Raw genomic sequence first — 19598 nt, 5'->3', positions numbered from 1 at the left:
TAGTGATGGAGGAACACATTTCCATGAAAAGAACCTTGCATCCCTTTTGACCAAATATGGTGTTCAACATCGAACCGGCTTGGGATATCATCCTCAAACAAGCGGTCAAGTGGAAATTTCAAATAGAGAGATCAAACAAATTCTTGAAAAAGTTGTGAACAAGACTCGGAAAGATTGGAGCACAAAGCTTGATGATGCTCTTTGGGCTTATAGGACGGCCTATAAGACTCCCATAGGTGCCTCCCCCTACAAGCTTGTATATGGAAAAGCATGTCATTTACCAATCGAATTGGAGTACAAAGCTTATTGGGCAATCCGAGCACTCAATCTTGATCTCAAATTGAGCGGTCAAAAGAGGATGATCCAAATCCAAGAGTTGGAGGAATTCGGACTACAATCTTATGAGAATGCAAAGATTTACAAAGAAAGAACAAAATTGCTTCATGATAAGAGAATTCGACAAAAGGCCTTGCACAAGGGAGACAAAGTCCTTCTATTCAATTCCCGCTACCGACTCTTTCCGGGAAAATTGAACTCTAGATGGATGGGTCCCTATGTGATAACCGAAGTTGGGAAGTATGGAGATTTCGAACTCAAGGCCGAAGATGGAAGCAAGTTCAAGGTAAATGGTCAAAGATTGAAGCCATACTATGAAGGAGCATTTGTTGGAGAGGTCGAGGCTACCTACCTCGGTCCTCCTTCTCCTTGACATCTCATCAAGAATGAGAGTTTGGTGGAGTCCTCCCTAAACCACCATTTGTAAATATACTAACCCTCTAACTTGTATTTATTATTTAATTGCATTTGTTTAATAGCATAAATTCTTTTCATGAGCACAAGTGAGGGAGGGTTACTAATGAGTTTTTGAATGAAGGAAGGAGAAAATTCCTAGGTGTGGGGATGCATTGAAAGAAAGGAGAAAAAAAGTCAACACCCGCGGCAAGAATCCGTGCGTCTCTCTGGAGATCCGGACGTCTGGCGAGAATACGGACGTCAAGGGAAAAACCGCGCGTCCCGGTGTGTTGAGAAATTGAAGGTTTCTGGACTGATGAAGAATCCGAGCGTCCTAAGGAAGAAGACGCCCGTCTGAGAGAATCCGGCCGGATTAGTGGAAAGACGCCCGTCTTTTTCCCTGAGCATTTCAAAGAAAAATCTCTGTCGAAGAATCCGCCCGTCTTCTCAAGAAGACGCCCGTCCTGACCCTGAAGAATCCGAGCGTCTTATGCTCGGGACGCTCGTCTTAAGGCGAGAAAAAAATTCTGGGATTTTACTCTGTGGCAGAATCCGGGCGTCTTGCCCAGAATCCGCCCGTCCCGTGAAAGGAGAATCCGAGCGTCTCAGCTTCGAATCCGCTCGTCTCCCTGCCCGTTTCTCGACCCGACTTTTCTCAATTAAATTACACCCCACCACCCATATAATGATACATCACTACTCCTTCCACTCACCCTATAAAACTCACCCCCTTTGTAACCCCCATACATATCCAAATCACTCTCTTCACCCTCAAAATCAAAAACCCCCAAATTTTCTAGGGTTTTCAACACTCAATCAACAAGTAGCAATCTTACTCTTTCAAATCAAAAGAACTCAAGGATGGCACCTAGAAGATCCTCCTTTAGAAATGCAAGAAGACCTAGGATGGTGGGAAGTTCCTCTACCTCACATCTCAACACCATTAGAAGGGAGCATGTGGAAATTGTAGACCTCACAAGGCTCGACGACTTCTCGAATGTGGAATTCCTTGATGATGTGCAGCGATTGGTCTTCCATCGACTCTTAAGTAAGAATATTCTTCCCACTAAATTCCTTTGTCATGATACTTTGAGAAAACTTGGAATCTTTCACCAAGTGGAGGCTTTATTTGAGGTTTTTGGTCTTTCAACACTCTTTCGCATGTTTGAACCCACCTATCGGTCTCTTGTGCTCGAATTCTTGAGTTGCTTAAAGATTACAACTTCAAACAAGGTGATTAGCATAGAGTTTAGGTTGGAGAATGTCTCTAGAACAATGACCCTTGTGGAATTTGCGAGAGTGTTCGGTCTTGATGTCTCGCCTACCCGAACATCAAGACCCAAGAAATATAGTGTCGCACCCTTGTGGAGGGCCATGACGGGCCGGGACTTCATTCTTACCAAAGAGTGTCTTGCTTTTCACATCCAAAACCCAATCTTGAGGCTCACTTACCGATTTCTTTCGGGTACCCTCTTCGCCCGCCGAGACCCGGCTATTGTGAATCAAATGGACCTCATGTTCATGGAATCCTATCTAAACATTCAAGGGAGAGACGGGTATCATCTCAATGCACCGCTAGTCTTGCTAGAAAAGTGGGCGAAATTCCGAAATGGTGATGATGATGGGAAGAAGCATATAGTGAATGGTGGACTCATAACAAGACTTGCAAAGCACTTTAATCCTAGGTTCAATGCGAACAATGAGTACACTCCACTCTCGGGAGGAATGAGAATTAATGAAGACCTCCTTGTTGTCCAACACCATTGGATAACCCTTGAGGGGGTTGATAAAAGGATCAAATGGTTGACGAAAGGAAGTGATCCTATCTACCTTCCGATGGCCGACCTACCTCGAGTCTCCCCAAGGAGAGGAAGCTTGTCCCCAATACCCTCTTACCTCATTCAAAGTCAAGAAAGACAAGCTCCACCCCCACAAGCTCCTCCACCGCAACAACAAGAACAACAAACTCAAGGTGAAAAGATAAAGGTGCCTCCCTACCCCTTTCCCTACCAACCTTACAACCATCCGAATCCCTTCATCCTCCCCCGTGACGATTTTGTCACGGGAATCTTGCAAGACTTGCACTACCGTCAATATGAAACCAAGGTGGACAACTATTATGCTCTTTACCCTCAATACCTCGACATGGTTCAAAAGGGACGGATAAGTGAAGAAGGAGCTTTTCCTTCATGGGCTCAAATGGAGTTACTCTTTCCTAATTCGGACAAGGCCAATGAAGGGGCAAACGGTCGCAAAGGGGAGGAGAGCGGCGACTCTTGTGGAGGTGATACGGTGAAGCTTGAGAGTGAAGAAAATGAATTAATGGATCCAAGTTTAAGTGATTCTTCTAGGGATATTTGGGATACCGATATTGAAGGAGATGATGCCGATTTCTAGGAGATTACTTCATCACTAGGTGGAGCGGGCAAGAGGCACCCACCTTAGTTCAAGTGAAGTTTTCTAATCTCTCCTCTTTATCTTTATTTTTCATGAAAAGAACTTTGCATTTTGTTTGTTTGTATTTTATTTAACTTTGACTCATTGTTGGTTTAGTCCTAGCAACATCAAAGGACTCACACCTCGGTTCCTTTGAGGTGTTCTTTATTGTTCCCACTTTTGTAAAATCCAAAATGACAATTTAGTCTCATGCATAGCATTGCATGTGCATGAACTCCCCCATGCTTTGACATTAGCAATAGTGTCTTACTTGGTTTGGGGAAGTTAATGCATACGCAACGGGAGGTAATTTAAATTATCCTCTCCGTCATAACAAAAACCATGCATCATGTAGTATAGTTTAGTGTAGAATTGCATTTAGTATAGAAAATCATGCATCATCTTTGCATAATTTCCATCATTTTGGCCATTGAGGACAATGCCCATATTAGTGTGGGGATGGGAATTCTAACACTTAACTTTTATTCAAAAACCATAAAAATTGAAAAAATGTCAAAAATCATAAAAATTTAAAAATTGAAAAAACCAAAAACAAGTTCATTTCCCTTGTATATATTGTCTTGTATATATTGTGTTTGTTCATCCTTGTTCACTTTGATTGACTACGCCACATCCGAGACATGAGGATATTGAAGACCGCATGGTATGATCTTTCCAATCTCCTTTTTCCTCTTTATGTTAATGACTATGTGGCTTTATTTTGATTGATGCGGTAAAAACAATGTGAATTTAGGATTGCATCTAGTTTATTTGGCATGTTAGTTGGTAGAATCATTTGCATTAGGATGTTTATATGTTAGTTGCATCATGGCATGTAGTTGCATGTTAGAAAATTTTGCGAAACCGTCTACTTGGGAAGCTTGACAAGTGTATATAGGCCCTAATAGATGCTTTTTCTTCTTAAGACTTTGCTTGTTAGAATACTTGTAAAACACCCTAGGATGTGTCATGCTAGTATCCTTTGACCCATGGTTTAAGGCCTAGTCAAGAGTACCTTGTGGTGTGATAACTCCTTGGCTACCGTTTATTCCAAGGTGACCCTTGAAACCATGCATACTTCTATCATTCATCCATGTTCTACCACATTTTTGTCATCAAAGGGAATGGGCACAAAAAGAAATCAATTTGAGTTCAATGAAATGAAAAGTGAAAGAAAGTTTGCAAAATGCATCAAAAGAAAAGAGGAGCAAAAATAGACTCCTAAAGCTTCAAATACAAGGCACCCTCGTTACTAATTGGGGTGACTTTGAAAATATTCAAAAGAAATGCAAAAAAATTGTCAAGTATTGAAATGCCAAAAATCAAAAAGAAATGGCAAAGAAAGTGTTCTCAAATGTCAAATGCCAAATGAAATTGGGGGGAAAAACAAAAATGAAAGCAAACTCCCAAAATGAAACTCAATATCTATTGATCCCTTTATCCATCGTATCCATTTTTGTGCATGGTAGAGAGGGGACGACCCTTCTTCTTGTCTAGGCAAGAGGGGGAATTCGGCGATCCTCCAGTGTTTCTAACACCATAGGGAGTCTACTCTTGACAAAAGCATTTAACGATTGAGGACAAAGGTACCCTAGCTTGACACAACTTGGAGGTGATTTATTGGTATCCTTCTAGGCTTAGTAGTTTGAACAAATTGCATCTATGAAGGATTGTGTACCCTTGAATTGCTTCCCTTGTAGATAATTTCCGCCACTTAGATGAGGAAAGTGGCTATTCTTTTTGTAGATGCATCCATTATGTGTTTTTGTGTGCTTAATGTTTGGATGTGTCGCCATTTTGGCAAGACCCACCTTGCCTTGCAAGAAGGCATCCTACCTCATGGTTGTCTTGTTGTGAGTTGAAGGGGCGGAGTGAGACCCGCTAATTGTCTCATATCGGCTATTATTATTAGGTTAGGTTAGTATTGGTCCTAGTCTTTGTCACCTCTTTACTCGGGACGAGCAAAGGTTCGGTTTTGGGGATATTTGATGTGACCATAATTGGCGCATATTTAGCCCCGAATTACCATTGTTTCTATGCTTTTTAGTGCCTATTTGGGTCATTTCTTATCTTTAGTTCTTTGTTTTGCATATTCTTTGAGATTTTGATCCCTTGGTAGGAAAGGAGTAAGAATCTTGCATTTTCATGGCAAAACAAGGCTAAATTGATCATATTCAATGACCAAGCATCAAGGAGAGACAAGACTAGAAGGCCTTTGTACATAGCATAGTAGAAGAGCATTGTTGAGAAAAGGATCCTTGAGTCCCCAAGGAAATCCCCAAGGAATCCATGAAGAAAAGGGAAGAAAAAGAAGAAGAAAAGTTGCTGAACTACAATCCGAACGGATTGTAGGGAATCCGTCCGTCCTCACCAGTCCGAGCGTCCTTACCAGGAATCCGCTCGGATTCCCCATGCCCAGTCCGAGCGTCTTGTTCCTTGATCCGCTCGGATCGTCCATCCCAGATCCGGCCGTCCCGACTCCCATCCGCTCGGATCACAGCACAGCATAGTTTCGTTCTTCAAGCTACGAAATGGAGAAGCCCTTCTCTCGGACAATCTCGGAGGCTCCTTGCTCAACTTAAAAGTGTAATTACTAGTTTAGCCCTTAGTTAACCCTAATGCATCCTCCCTAATTTTCACTATAAATACCCCATTAGTCTAATTAGAGGAGCATGTTCTTCTTATCAATAATTAGAGTAGTTAGTATCAATCAAATCTCTCTTCAATATTGTAATCAATTATTAATCAAGTTTTAATCCAAGTTTTAGTTCTTTAATCTCTCTCTAGTTCTTCATTTATTTTGGGTAATTAGAAGATTATTGGGTTTATTGGGAGATTGACAACCTTCCATCAATCATCAAGTTCTTCTATTATTCTTGCTTTATTATTGGAATCATTAGTAGGTATAATCTCTTAATCCCTTTTTAATTATTGCTAATTACTTTCATTTATTCATCATGTTTCATTATGTTAGTATGATTGACAACCTTTCTAGCATGATCAATATGATAATGAGTGAGTAGTCTCTTAGCTAGGGTTTAATGGGTGATTAGGGGAAACCAACATGGGGAATGATTCATGCTTAAATTAATATGCTTTCATATCTTATTTGCTTGCTTGTTTTGATCTTAATACATGCACATGTTATATTTGATGAAATGCTAAGCCTATGAATCCTTGCATTTACTATCATCTTCTATCCTTTCAACTTGACTTGTAAGACATAACCCAACTCGAGTCTTGTTAGACCATGCATGTGTTAAGTAGGGAAGATTAAGTCGACTTGTAGGTGTTGTACAATCCAAGAGATTCGGCTCAGGGACCCAAACTTTCCTAGGATTGTAAGATATAACCCAACTCAATCCATCACAACAATAATTGCTTGCTTATAATTTGAGAACATGTTTGTATGATCATATCCCATGATTCCCCTATGAACCCATGACACCCTAGTGCTTTTAATCAATTGTTTACACCCTTATTTCATTTACCTTGTTAGTTTATTTTCATTGCTATTTTAGTTTAGTGACCTTCTACATCAACCCAATTTGTGACACCCCTAGACACCACTAGTTACAATAGAATCTTCATTTCAATACCCGTCCCTTGGGATCCGACCTTTACTTGCCTCTTTACTAATTGTAGAGTTGTTTGTGAAGTATAAATTGTGTTTTGTATCGACCATTGACCAACGACCACATATGCTTAATTGTGAACACCAAATGGCCTCGATCAGTCTGTTTAGGTATTTTTTACCAGGTTGATTGATTAGGGTTAATGCGGTCTTTATTCGTTGGTTGATTGTATGATCGTTCGTACGTTTAATAAATAGAGCACGTAATGTAAATTGACACGTAAGATTTTGGTGACGCGGAAAACCCAATGTGGGAACAACCGCGGGAGGGACGGTACCCTGCCAAATATTGCACTATACTTGAATGGGAGGATGAATACAATCGAGGTGTAAAGCTAATCTTGCTGGCACTAGGCGTCCGGCCTGCAAGATCTTGGACGGATGTAAATTTGAGTACAATATTATGCTAATGCCGTGGTGTTGATGCGTTCTTGAATGTGAATGTGTGAATGTCCTTCTTGATTTGCTTCCTTGGCTATTTATAGGGTGAAAACCCTAGATATGTCCTACTTTGAATATGGAAAGGGAATATAATTTCCATAAGAACTCTTTCCAAATTCGGCCACCTTTACCAATTCTCCCTGATCTCCCTACTTTCTCCCTAACTTCTCTTTCCTTAATCCGGACGCCTTCTATGATGGGCTCCTGATCTTCCTTTAGCCCGTTTCCCCTTTCTCCCAATTTCGGGCTTCCTTCCTCCTTGTCACTCCTCCCTTAGCCTTTTATTTTATTAAGTGGGCCTTTCTTATTGCGCTATTTTTAGCCCAAACAGTTTGCCCCAAATTTCTTGTGAAGTACGCTTTAAGGTGTCGAGCAAGGAATTTACGTAATCGAATGCTAAAAACCCTAAGCCGTCTTTTACACTCCTTCTCATGCAACCCATCACGTCAGCTGCCCTATTCCTCTTTTCTCGCACCCTACTCCCTCTCTCTTCTTTATAATCCCAACTTCCACTTTTTACTTTCATTTATTCCAATCCATTTCAAAAAATATTATTCTCTCTAAACCCTCAACCTTCCTTCTTCTTCATTTTGCCGACTTCACTGTTTCACTCCCTTCCGTTTCTTTCACCATGTATTTCTCCCTCTTTCCTTCTTTTAATTTCCATTTTCTCTCTCCATCATGGGTAAAACTCGACAATATTCATCAACCTCCACACCCTCCGACCGTAATCTTGACCCAACCTTTCCTTCTCGAGGACTTTTTAAGCATCCCCACGACTGTGATTCTGCCTTGACTCCGGCCAACATTCCCATGATCAAGAGTCTGCTTGGTCTTGGTGACGGGGTTGACATCGCCATCCCTGAACCGGGACAAAAAGCTGACGCCCTCCGTCCAGGGTGGGTTAGTTTTTATCTGTACCCATTTAGATACGGCCTCCGTTTTCCTTTTCCTAAACTCATCTAAGACTTCATCTTTACCAACAACTTCGCCATAGACCAAATTTCTGCTGCCATCTGGAGAGTTCTTCTCTATTCTATGGCCGCCGCTCGTAATCTTGGTAATCTGTCACTCGGGCGATCTAGCCCATATGTACAACATCGATCCCACAGGCGGGGGTCAATTCTCATTCGGGGGCCGTGGAGAGGCTCCCTTCAAACACGTGTCCAAATCCCGTGATGAGAAATGGTTTGAGGACTTCTTCTTTGTGAGGAAGGACTCCATCCGACCTCCCGCCGATTACATCTTCGAGAAATGGGTTCTAACTTCGAGTAAGTAGCCTTCTGTCACCGATTTATTTTATCTCGCCGCTTACTAGCTTACTTCATCGTTTTCGTGTAGGCCCCTGTGACCTGACCCGCATTGGTGCCAAGATCCCTGCCTGTAGCAAAATGTTCAGCATCTCTGAATCTGAGAGAAAGTTCCCATACCTGCTCCCTGGTTTTTCACCTGCTTCCTCCTCCAACCCTCCTCAGTCGGCTCACAGTATGTCTTCTGGTAAGACTTCTACAACCGTTTTAATTTTCATGCAGTTTCTCCTGATGCTTTAAGTATCCTGTCGTCTAAGACTACATCTGCTTGCAGGTTCAAAAGTTGATCCTTTAGAAATCATCCTCCAAAGCGCCAAAAGGAAGAGACCTTCTGCCAGCCCTCATGTGGCCTCTGCCTCCAAGAGGAGTGCTCCTGCTGCTTCCTGCCAGATTCCTCCTACATTTTCCAGTTCTGCTGCACCCGAACCCTTGGAGGTCGACCCGTTGTCTCGTCATCCACCTATTCCTCCTGCCAGTCCTCGTGCTTCATCCAGTGGAGGTATTACTGCTCATTTCCCAGAGGGCTTTGGGAATGTGGACAAGGTACCTTACTGGCTGGAGATCGACCAACTGCTCTTCCCTCCTCTGAAGGAGACGTTTTCGGAGTTCTCCCCAGAGGAGTTGACTGAGAACGACGTGCACAATGCCTTCATGGTAAATACTCTTCATTTTCTACCTGTCTGTTTGCTTTTGCTTAGATTCCTCTTGCTGACTTCTGACTTTCTTGCCCCAGACCCTCCAGTCTGCACTCTATAATAGGAAGATGATCAACATAGTGCAGACCACCACCCGTGCTACCAACGTCAAGAACCAGGAGCTGAAGGGGACTATTGCTGATTTGGCGCAACATCGGGCTGATCTGAAGGAGCGTGTGGTGGAGCTGAAGTGTAACACCCCGTATTTTAATAAGTTGGATAAAATTCTTTTAATTGCTATTTTGAATTTAATTACATCATTTAACGATTTATATATATATGCTTAGCTAATTAATTAATTTCATCATAATTCGATACGTTAATTTTAATAATCATTAATAAGTTTATTTAATAATTTCCGTTTCTTTACGAGTCCTTATAAAAGTTGTTTTAAGTGAACCCGAGATGGATTTTGGGAACAAAACCGTCTTAAATTAGCTATTTTGAGCCTATTTCACTAAATTAGCAATTTTTATTAATATCCGTTAGTTTCGTAAAAATCGCTAATAATTCCGATTCAAGCTGATATCGTATTATTTCCGTTAACTAGCTGAGTTTATTTTATTTTCATTCATTAAATTTATTTATTATTGAGTATGTTTTATTTCTCAAACTTTTACTTAAATCGGTTTAATTTAACTCGAAACGGTTTTAATAACTATCGAAGTTTCTTAACGACGAAGAAACGTACGTATAATAAATAGCTAGCTAGCTAGCTTCTCCCTCATTTCTCACGTAACATTTCTTCTTCTCCCTTCCTTTTTCTTCTTTTTCGTTCTGTTTCATTTTTTTTTAATTTTAAATTGATTCTGTCACTCCGTTTGTCATCCGTTATCAATGATTTTCGTTCCATAGTGCTGCTTTCATCGTTCCTGTCAATCCGTTGTAAGTAAAATTCATTTTCGTCATGTATTTTTACAAACGCAATTTATACTTTCAGCTTTATTTATTATGAGACGGTTGTAGATGCTAAGATAGACGGTCTTGTATAAGATTTGTTAGTCATGAAGGACTAATTCAATCGGAAAAAGGTAACAATGATAGGTTACTCGATATTACTTATAAAATATGTTTATTTCGAATGCTGGTTAGTCTGTTTTATATTTGAGACGGTGTATAATTATATATAAGGATCCTTAAGGATGTTAATTAGTCAGTTGTATAGTTGAGACGGTGTATACTGATATGTGGAGATGGTTGAGAAGGTGTATACTGACCTGTAGGGATCATTTGGGATGCTAGCTAGTAAGTGGTATATTTAAGACGGTGTATGCTGACATGTATGGATTGTTTTGGGTGCTAATTGGTATCTTTTATAGTTGAGACGGTGTATGCTGACATGTAGGGATTGTTTTGGGATGGTGGAAGGCGGTAGAAATGGCCTGTCTAGTCAGCCATAATAGGTGTTGGTAGGGATGGTTCTTGGTCGCTTAGCGTACCGTGGGGAGGGAGAGTTGAACGGGGTGGTGTTGGGTTGGACACGGGGTACCCATACCCCTTTTTTCCCCTTTCTTCCTTTCCTTTGTTTATGGTTGGGTGGTCCATTAGGTGGAGTAGTAGCTGGTTGTTTGGTGATGGGCGTGGGGCGGTTCAACGGCCACTAGGGTCGTGGGTCGAGTTGGTTTTGGCGCAAGTTTGGTTTATTTGAAATAATTAATTTCCGTCTCTTATTTTATATAACGATAATTCGTTAATATCGTCCTTTCACATAATTATTTTAGGTGGCTCATATGTGGTTGAAGATGAAGAGTAATTTTGGGTTTTAGAAGCTTTCTCAAGTTTATTGCTTGTCTCTTTGCTAGCTTAAGGTAACTATTCCGAGTTACTCGACGAATTAATGTCACATTAGTAGTTGATGTTGTGTTTGTTGGTTGTTAAGTGTTTAGGAGATTGATAATGTATTACTTTCGTTTCTCACATGATTTGGGCCAAAGTAGGCCAAGACTCTGAGCTGGGCCAGTTTGACCGAATGAGTTTGGTCAAACTAGGTTTAAACCGATCAGCCTCGATTTGACCAATGACCCGTCGCGGGACTAGGGTCGAGGGTTTGTCTTTGAGGTGAGATTGGTTGTTATTGGAAGTTTTATGCTATGCTTGATATTTGTAATTATCATTTCACCGGTTGGTTGTTGGATGAATTGGTTGCCTTATACTTGAGTCTTCTTGCCTTGTTGCCATTTTAGCTTGTTCTCATGAATTATGAGATTAACGGTTAGCTGGAATTTGGATTATAATATTGATGGTTAGCTATAATTTGATTATTGATGACATTGAGGATATGGTTGGATTGTCTGCTGAATAGACATTTATATAGCCTTTCACATGATAGAATGTTAGCATTATGTTTAAAAGTTGGACTCTTTGCCCCTCCTATGGATAAGTGGGTGTCCTACTTGTCTTAAGTGTTGTAGGCTAAAGCATTCAGTTGGGACTAGGTCCTAGGTGAGTGACTTCGGTCGATGTCATAGATAGGCCATTATAGTCTTTGACGAGTGTATGTTCACAGCTTAATAGCTTTTGTGTTCCTGGCTTGGTGGGTTTATATCAAAGCTGGGGCATGACCTTTCTGGCTATTTTGTGAGGAGATGGTCAGCTTAAGTACTAGCCAACCCTTTGGTGGACTCCTTAGGGTACTCATGTGGTCTTTATCATGAGTCTTGGGTGCGGTGGTTTTATCCGCATTTCTCTAGGTCTGCGCAGTCTAGGATTAGGGTTGAGTCGTATCTTGGCCATGTTTTATTCATATTAACCTCTGAGCCAAAATACTAGCTTCCCTACCTCATGGTATAGACTCGAGTTACAAAGTGACTATTGACTGTACTAGTAACTTATGCCTGTCTCTAGATATATTGTCCTTTCTTGTTTGATGATTCTATGAATCATAGAAGGTGAGATGCAAGCCGGCTATGGTTGATAGAGTTTGGATTCCTGGATGTTATGTGATTCACATGATAGTGTAGTATGAGTCGGTCTAGTATTCACATGATAGGACTATGTGTTGTTATATTGCTGTTCACATGATAAGCACGATTGTCTAGCATCTATATGCTAAGGCTACGTGTGATTCGTATTCATATTCTTATGTTTACATGTTATATTAATTATGACATTTTGTGGCTGGGAGAACTCGGAGTTACTCCCCACTGACCGTGGCTTTCGTATTTGTATAAAATGCGAATGACAGGTAGGTGATGCATATATGGGGTACATGGACGAGCTAGCGAGCAAAGTAACCTTGGGACCTAGATTGGTTTTATTTTATTGTGACCCTTAAACACTTTTTATGTCACATACATTTTAGGGACATATGTCTCCCTCTCTCATACTTGGGTTGTATAACTTTGTTTCGCGACTTTAGCGATGTTTCATTCATGAGATTTATTTTGGACCTTGCATGTTTGACACCTTCCCTTTTGGATATCTTTATAACAGGTTCATTTGGTTTTAAAAATTACAGGTTTTTACTATAATGAACCTATTACAAACATATCCATGCAGTTTTTATTTAGAAATTACATGTTTAATTTTTCCGCGTTTTTTTGAGGATGTCACAGTTGGTATCAGAGCATATTTGCTCCCGACGCACGTTTGTGCACCCCAATATAAATAACTTGACCTTAAAATAATAAACTTGAGAGATGGGTAAGATGGGTAGACTTAGGACCTTATGTTGTAGTCTCTTTGTGTTTGCTCTTTTTTAGGTACTAACCTGTTTGTTGATTGTCATTTAATAATTGTTGCGTTCTTGGATCTATGACCGCGAGCTTATCTATAGCTAATGGAGTTATTACCCTTATTATAAAAAAAAAAAAAAATTTGAACTAAAGGTTTTGAAAATATTTTAATGTTTTTCACTGGTTTTAACGTCAATTAGTGTTAAAGCTTGTTATTGGAGACGTCTGATAATTAGTTTTATCATTTGTTGGTGTAAAAATGTATTTTTATGTCTTTGAATTGGAATATTGATGTTCTTGAGTGATCGCCAAGAGTATCTCCGTTCCATTGAAAGGACACTTATATTTTACGAAGATCAAGATTTAGTGCCTATTGCTGAGGATTGAAGATTTGTTCAACCTTTGAAGAATGCTTCTACTTCCTTGAAGATGTTTCTCGTTCTTTTTGTATCTCGCCTTATTCTTAATCTCTTGGTGCTTATCCTCCTTCTAAACTCCCTTCTGTTTTACTTTAAAAGCTACGCTTGTACTCCTAACTTGTCCTTTCATCCTTGCTAATCCTCCCTTAACGCCTTTTTGATAGTTCTCTTTCTTTTGTGGGGTGTTAACCTTGGTTGGATAATTTGGCTTGTGGAGTTGTTTCTGGTTGACCTATAATCCCGGTTTTGAGAAGTTGTGATATTGGAAGGACTTAGGTAGTGTGGTGAGACGTACTTGGGGATTCTTATACCTAACCCCTTGGTAATGTGAGTATAAGTGATAGGTGGAATTATGTGTGTTAAGAGTGAGTTGCCTATGTTACTAAAGTTATAGAACTTGGCTTTGTTTATGTTTGGGATTTGAAAGCTTAGTAGGTTGAGCGTTGTTACCTTAGGAGTAAACACGGAGTAAGGTTTATGATGTGATTTTGGAAAGAGATACCTTTAGGATATTGATAGCCATACATAAATTGATGTTACCTTTTGACGTTGTTGGGTATGAGTATAGCCTTGTTAGTAGTTTCGATCTTGTTTTGTGGAAGTCGTCGTGAATGTTTAGTGATTGGGAATTGTTGAATCACAAGCGTGATGAAGTACCTTGTTTCATGGAATAGATTAGGTGTAGAGCAGCGTAAGTTATTTTGAGGAATCCTTGGAAGTAATGTGGTTCTGAGATTTATTTTATTAGGAAGTTTTCGGAACCGTTTAGGATGATGTTATGTTTGGGATATGAGTATCTGGCGTTTCCTTGTTGTCTCATTTCTCTTCTTCTTTCACCATAAGCGTTGTCGTTCATATCTCTCTTCCTCAATTCATCATGCTCCTCCTTTAAATTCGATGCTGATAACCTATATAATTCTACCTTTGACATCCTTGTTGACCTAACTTCGACTCTTACCCTTAGGAAAGTTCACCATAGCTCTTTTGGTTGGTTAAGTTTGGACTCTCTTAGCGTACCTTGTATTTTGATGTCTAAGTTACTTTTCTTTTCGTACAATTTCTAAACAATTCAAACTATCATTTTCGATTCGTTGTTTTAAAAATATGTTACTCCTACAAAACTTTACCTATATTAAAGGTTTGAAAATGAAAATTTAATTTAGTTCCCATTTTGATCTTTGAGCATCGACTCCTTTATCCTAAATTTTGATTGTTAAACCCGAGTTGCTTTTAAATTTTGTTCAAATTCTAACTAACTTTGATTTGTTTATGATTCTTTGTCAAAATTTAATGTTATATTTTCACGAACTTGACTCCTTTTTGAGTTTAACCAAGAATCCCTTAATTTTCATTTGGCTTTTGCGAAAGAAAAATTTGAATGGATTGCCATTTTCATTTGGTTTTAACGTTGATGGGATGTTAGGACTCGTTATTAAAGGCGTCTAATAACTTGCCCTGCGCTTATCGGCGAATGATTTTTATTTTAAATCTGTCTTTGAGATGGAAAGTTAGCGCTCTTCTGTGCACGACAAGGGCAATTTCGTTCCATGGAGGAGACTTATATTTTCGAAAACTCTCTATAAATGTTTTTGAAAGCATTTTGATTTTTGATTTATACAAATGATTTGCCTTTTGACCTTATCTTTGATTTGGAATGTGATGTTCTTGAATGCGCAACGAGAACCCTTCCGTTCCTTTGATGAGAATCAGGTTCTGACAGAAAATTTTATTTGAAACTTTGAAAGAATTTTAATTCTTACTATTTGCAACCTTTTAATATTTTGGGTTACCAATTTCAAAAGTCCAGTTTTACCTTTATAACCTTTCATTTTCTACTTTCAAGTTTCGAGGTCGAAACTTTTTAAAAGATGGGGTGATTGTAACACCCCGTATTTTATTAAGTTGGATAAAATTCTTTTAATTGCTATTTTGAATTTAATTACATCATTTAACGATTGATATATATATGCTTAGCTAATTAATTAATTTCATCATAATTCGATACGTTAATTTTAATAATCATTAATAAGTTTATTTAATAATTTCCGTTTCTTTACGAGTCCTTATGTGGACAAGGCCCTCGGGAACTGCGTCCGCGGGATCCACACCAGGCATAATCGACTCGAGGTTCTTTCGAATCGAATTAAGACCAATTAGAGTCGCCACCAAGTTTTTTGGGAACTTGGAACCGTTCAAGTCAACTTTACACCTTTCATCGAAAAGCATAAAGCCAATCGACTACGAGTGATTAAAGATAAAGACTTGTACCCTATATCACTCGATTTGAATGACTCTCGTAATCCAATGGTATTTAGACGGATCCACAAACCATAGATCTTGAGTAAGGGGTGAGGGTACGTGTTGGGAAGCCCATAAGGACACCCAACCCCGCCCGTCGATAACGGCCTCTACTAAGTCAAGTGTCGGATTTCAAACAAGGTCATAGCTACTGCGATGTATGATATGCAAACGTTGTTTTAACCCTAACATGTGACAACAATTTCTATGTCGTTTTAGATGCAACTAAACTAACTTTGTCAAAGTTGTAATTTAGCATGTGGGTTGATTGATCTAGCAACATTCAAACGAAACAAACAAGGCTTAAAGGGGGAATGGGGGAGCCGTTGGGATCTACCTATTACAAACCAGGCATTTCATGCCGACACAACGAGAAATTAAAGATACAACTCGATCTAAATACAATTGCTACATACGGAACCATAAACGACATAAAACACGGCCATTCGGCCTAGAAAACCGTGCACAAGGGGGTGACTCACGGCCTACATGACACACGGCCTTGGGTCACTCCTCGTAATGCGTGCTTTCACTTAATCTCATCGAATTAGACATAGGGCTATGCACCAAAGCATGCATTAGCATAAACCGGGCCATGTTGCTTTAGACAACATGCGGTTTACTACGCTCCTACAAGCATTGGGGAACAACCGTCTAACCAAACAAAACTAAGGTTTTTTGAAAAGGTTTTGACTCAATAAAAGAAAACTAACTCGAAAATTACAACTCGATAAACAAACGATAAATTACAAGCTATCAAACGACAAAGAACAAAAGACTTAAAACAAACGAGACAAAGAGAAGCATGACCAACCCCACGGCCTAAAGCCACGGCCCAAACCAACGACCAAGACAAAGTCAACCTAGTTCCTAAGTTAAGTTCATTGGTTAGATCGAGTGATTGCAAAACGGATTAGAAAACGATGATAAAAAAGGTTCAGAAAGCTTCGCTTACGATCGAGTGTTCCACACGGCCCCAAAGGGGTTGAATTAGGTCAAGTTTGCAAATTGAGTTAACTCATCGAGTGTTAATAAGAAGGTGCTAATCACGCACTCTTATACTAGCGAGAAATTAGGTGAAAGAGAAAGATGCGTTCAATTATTTACAGGATTGTTAGTTGATTTTTAAAGTTATGTCGATGCACCCTAATGTGTCTAATTAGGTTATTAAATTAATTTAAAGTCATCTAAATACGTCATAGGTTAACAATCAGAGGTTAAACTAACATACAACGGGTCCTAGGGTATGTCGAATCGGCCGAAATAACAAAGGGGTCAAAAGCGAAGACCGAAGTTAGAAACTCGTTTTATTTATGCCCTACCTTGAACACGAGGATATGTAAATGAGACGGGGGTGTACGACCGACAGAAGGAGCGGTTTCTTTTCCCATCTCAAGTCAACGCGGGTGTTCATGGTGGTACTTTAACTCATACTCGGACTAACTAGTTTCGTAATTAATTAAAACAAACGATAATTAAAACGAAAAAACAAACAAAAACAAGACAAATAAAAAAGCATAAAACAAACGAAATAAAAGGGAAAAGAAGAGGATTTGATGCACCCTCAACCTACATGTATCGTTGACACTGTCTTGGGTCGTAATCGATGGTAGATTTTATCTCGAGAGGCCGTCGTCGACGAAGAGCAAAGCAAACACGCGTTTTGGAAACTTTCTGGACAGCGATTTTCAAACGATGATATCTCCCTCGTTTCACGACGAAAATTCGATCTAAAAGATGTTTTGAAAACTAGAAAGAGAGGAGAAAAGGAATCTTAAAGCAACCCCTGTTCGTTTTGGGTTATTGGGCACGAAAAATGAGCACAAACAGAACTGGACAGACAAGAATAAACCGCGAAAACAGAGTGTTATTTCACTCTGTTTTTCGAGGAATTTCGTGTACTCTCAAGGGCAATTTGGCTCGTAAATCTTTGTCTAATGTGTAGATGGATGTTATGTGGTTAATTAGGAACAAGAAAATCGAGTTTTGATGGAGGTTTGATGGAGGAACGAGTTGCTTTTCGAGGAGGACACACAAACAGTTTCAGTTTGTGTGTCGGTTTTGTTTAGGGTTTTTGGGAGGCAATTAGGGTTTGTTTCTGAGGTTTAAAGCTTGTAGGTGATGGTAGGATGTATGGAGAACTTAGAGGAATGAATGTATGGTGAAGGGGTGGTATTTATAAGGAGTTAAAGTAGGTTAAAAGAGAGGGAGGGGCAATCGGGCTTCATCCCGTATGGCTGCTGTCCATCGGTTTTTGTGAGGGTTTGAGAGGGGTTTTCTTGGTGATTAAGCTAGGATAATATGGGTAGGATACTAGGGTATGGGTTAGGGTTAATGGGTACGGGTTTTGGTGGTGTTTGGAGCGGGTTTTGGGCTCGGGAATTGGCTGCCAAAACAGGGGGCTGCTCGTTTGTTGCGGGCTGCTTGGGGCCTGTTTTGGGACGAGAATTTGGGCCGTGGATAGGGGGTTCGAACAAGGGTGGATGGGTAGAGGCTTAGGTTGGTTAGTGTACTCGAGATTCGTGCCAATTCGTAAAGAAAACGGGCTCAAAAACCGAGCTAAAATCGAGCTCAAAAACACATGGTTAAAACGAGTTTTCTTCGCTTTTAAAATCGATTTTTCAAATCAATTAATCCATTAAAATAAATGACTCATAAAATGATTTTTCAAACCAAATATATTCATAAAATGATTTTTCAAATCAAATATTTATTTTATTTTCAATAAAATAAACTTGGAAAAAATAAATTCAAAATAAGATAAATTAAATTGAAATCACCTTAAAAAAGACTTTAATTTAAATATCATTTAAATTAATAAAATGAGCTCACTAAAAAAACATTAATTTAAATATCATTTAAATTAATAAATTACTTCATCGACGACGCCCATTCTACCTCGTAAAACGAGCTCCAAATAATGACAATGACAACTAAAGAATACATGTGTCCTATCATCATCGGGTGTTTGTCGGGTTCTCTATAAATTCCAATATCGACGGATACGGGGATCTCTGAGCCCCACTTTGACCGAGGCTTGGACAAGGCGAAAGTCAAAGTATACCCCAGGTCCCTTTCGACCGGAGGATTCTTCGGGTCGTTTATAGTCCATTAGACTTGCGTATATAAGCTCTTGACCATAAGAAGAGACCATACCCGAAACTTCGTTGGGGTTGACTCTTGCTTCGTTGCGTCGAAATATCATCGTTGGTCATCGACCCATAAATTGCATAAATGGTGGGTTGAGCCTTATCCTTAGGCGCCTACGTATCCGTTTCTGACGGAATCAAACCCGCGTCGTAGTTCGGCAACTGCTGACACATGCCCAAAGTTTATCATCTGCTGGCGTATGTCCAAAATTCATCATCTGCGGACATTTGCCCAAAATTTATCATCTCTTTGGCGCTTTGTCCGAATGGGACGGGACTTTCCAAGGAGGTTGCCGCCACTTTCATCATTTGCTTTCAGCTGCGGAATTCTTCCATTTCATTCTCTTGTATTGAATTGAATTCTGAGTGGATGTCATCCTTTACATCTTGATAATGGTCTCTGAAGCCAACGGCTTCAGAGCCCCGATTTCTAATGGCTCTAAAGTCGAAGACTTTAGAGCCCCCAGTTGAAGCATATCCTGCTATATTTGAAACACAAAAACGTACTAGCAATAATCATCACATAAGCACATTTGGATCATCGATCTTGAAATTGGATCATTTGAAAGATTGGGTCATCGACCTGAAAATTGGATTTGAAAATTTTGAATAATTGGGTCATCGACCCGAATTTTGAATTTGACATCACTTGGAATGTTGGGCCAACGACCCGAAATTTGAATTTGAAACGAATCATTTGGGTTTTGAAATGAATCATTTGGGTGTTGGGTCGTCGACCCAAAATTTGATTTTGAACTCTGTGGTTTGAACCTTGACTTGGATCATCTATCCATAATGTGCAAAAAGTTT

Source organism: Silene latifolia, chromosome 7 (genome assembly GCF_048544455.1).
Source record: "Silene latifolia isolate original U9 population chromosome 7, ASM4854445v1, whole genome shotgun sequence".
In the NCBI taxonomy this organism is placed as follows: domain Eukaryota; kingdom Viridiplantae; phylum Streptophyta; class Magnoliopsida; order Caryophyllales; family Caryophyllaceae; genus Silene; species Silene latifolia.
Note: the sequence above shows the minus strand (reverse complement) of the source record.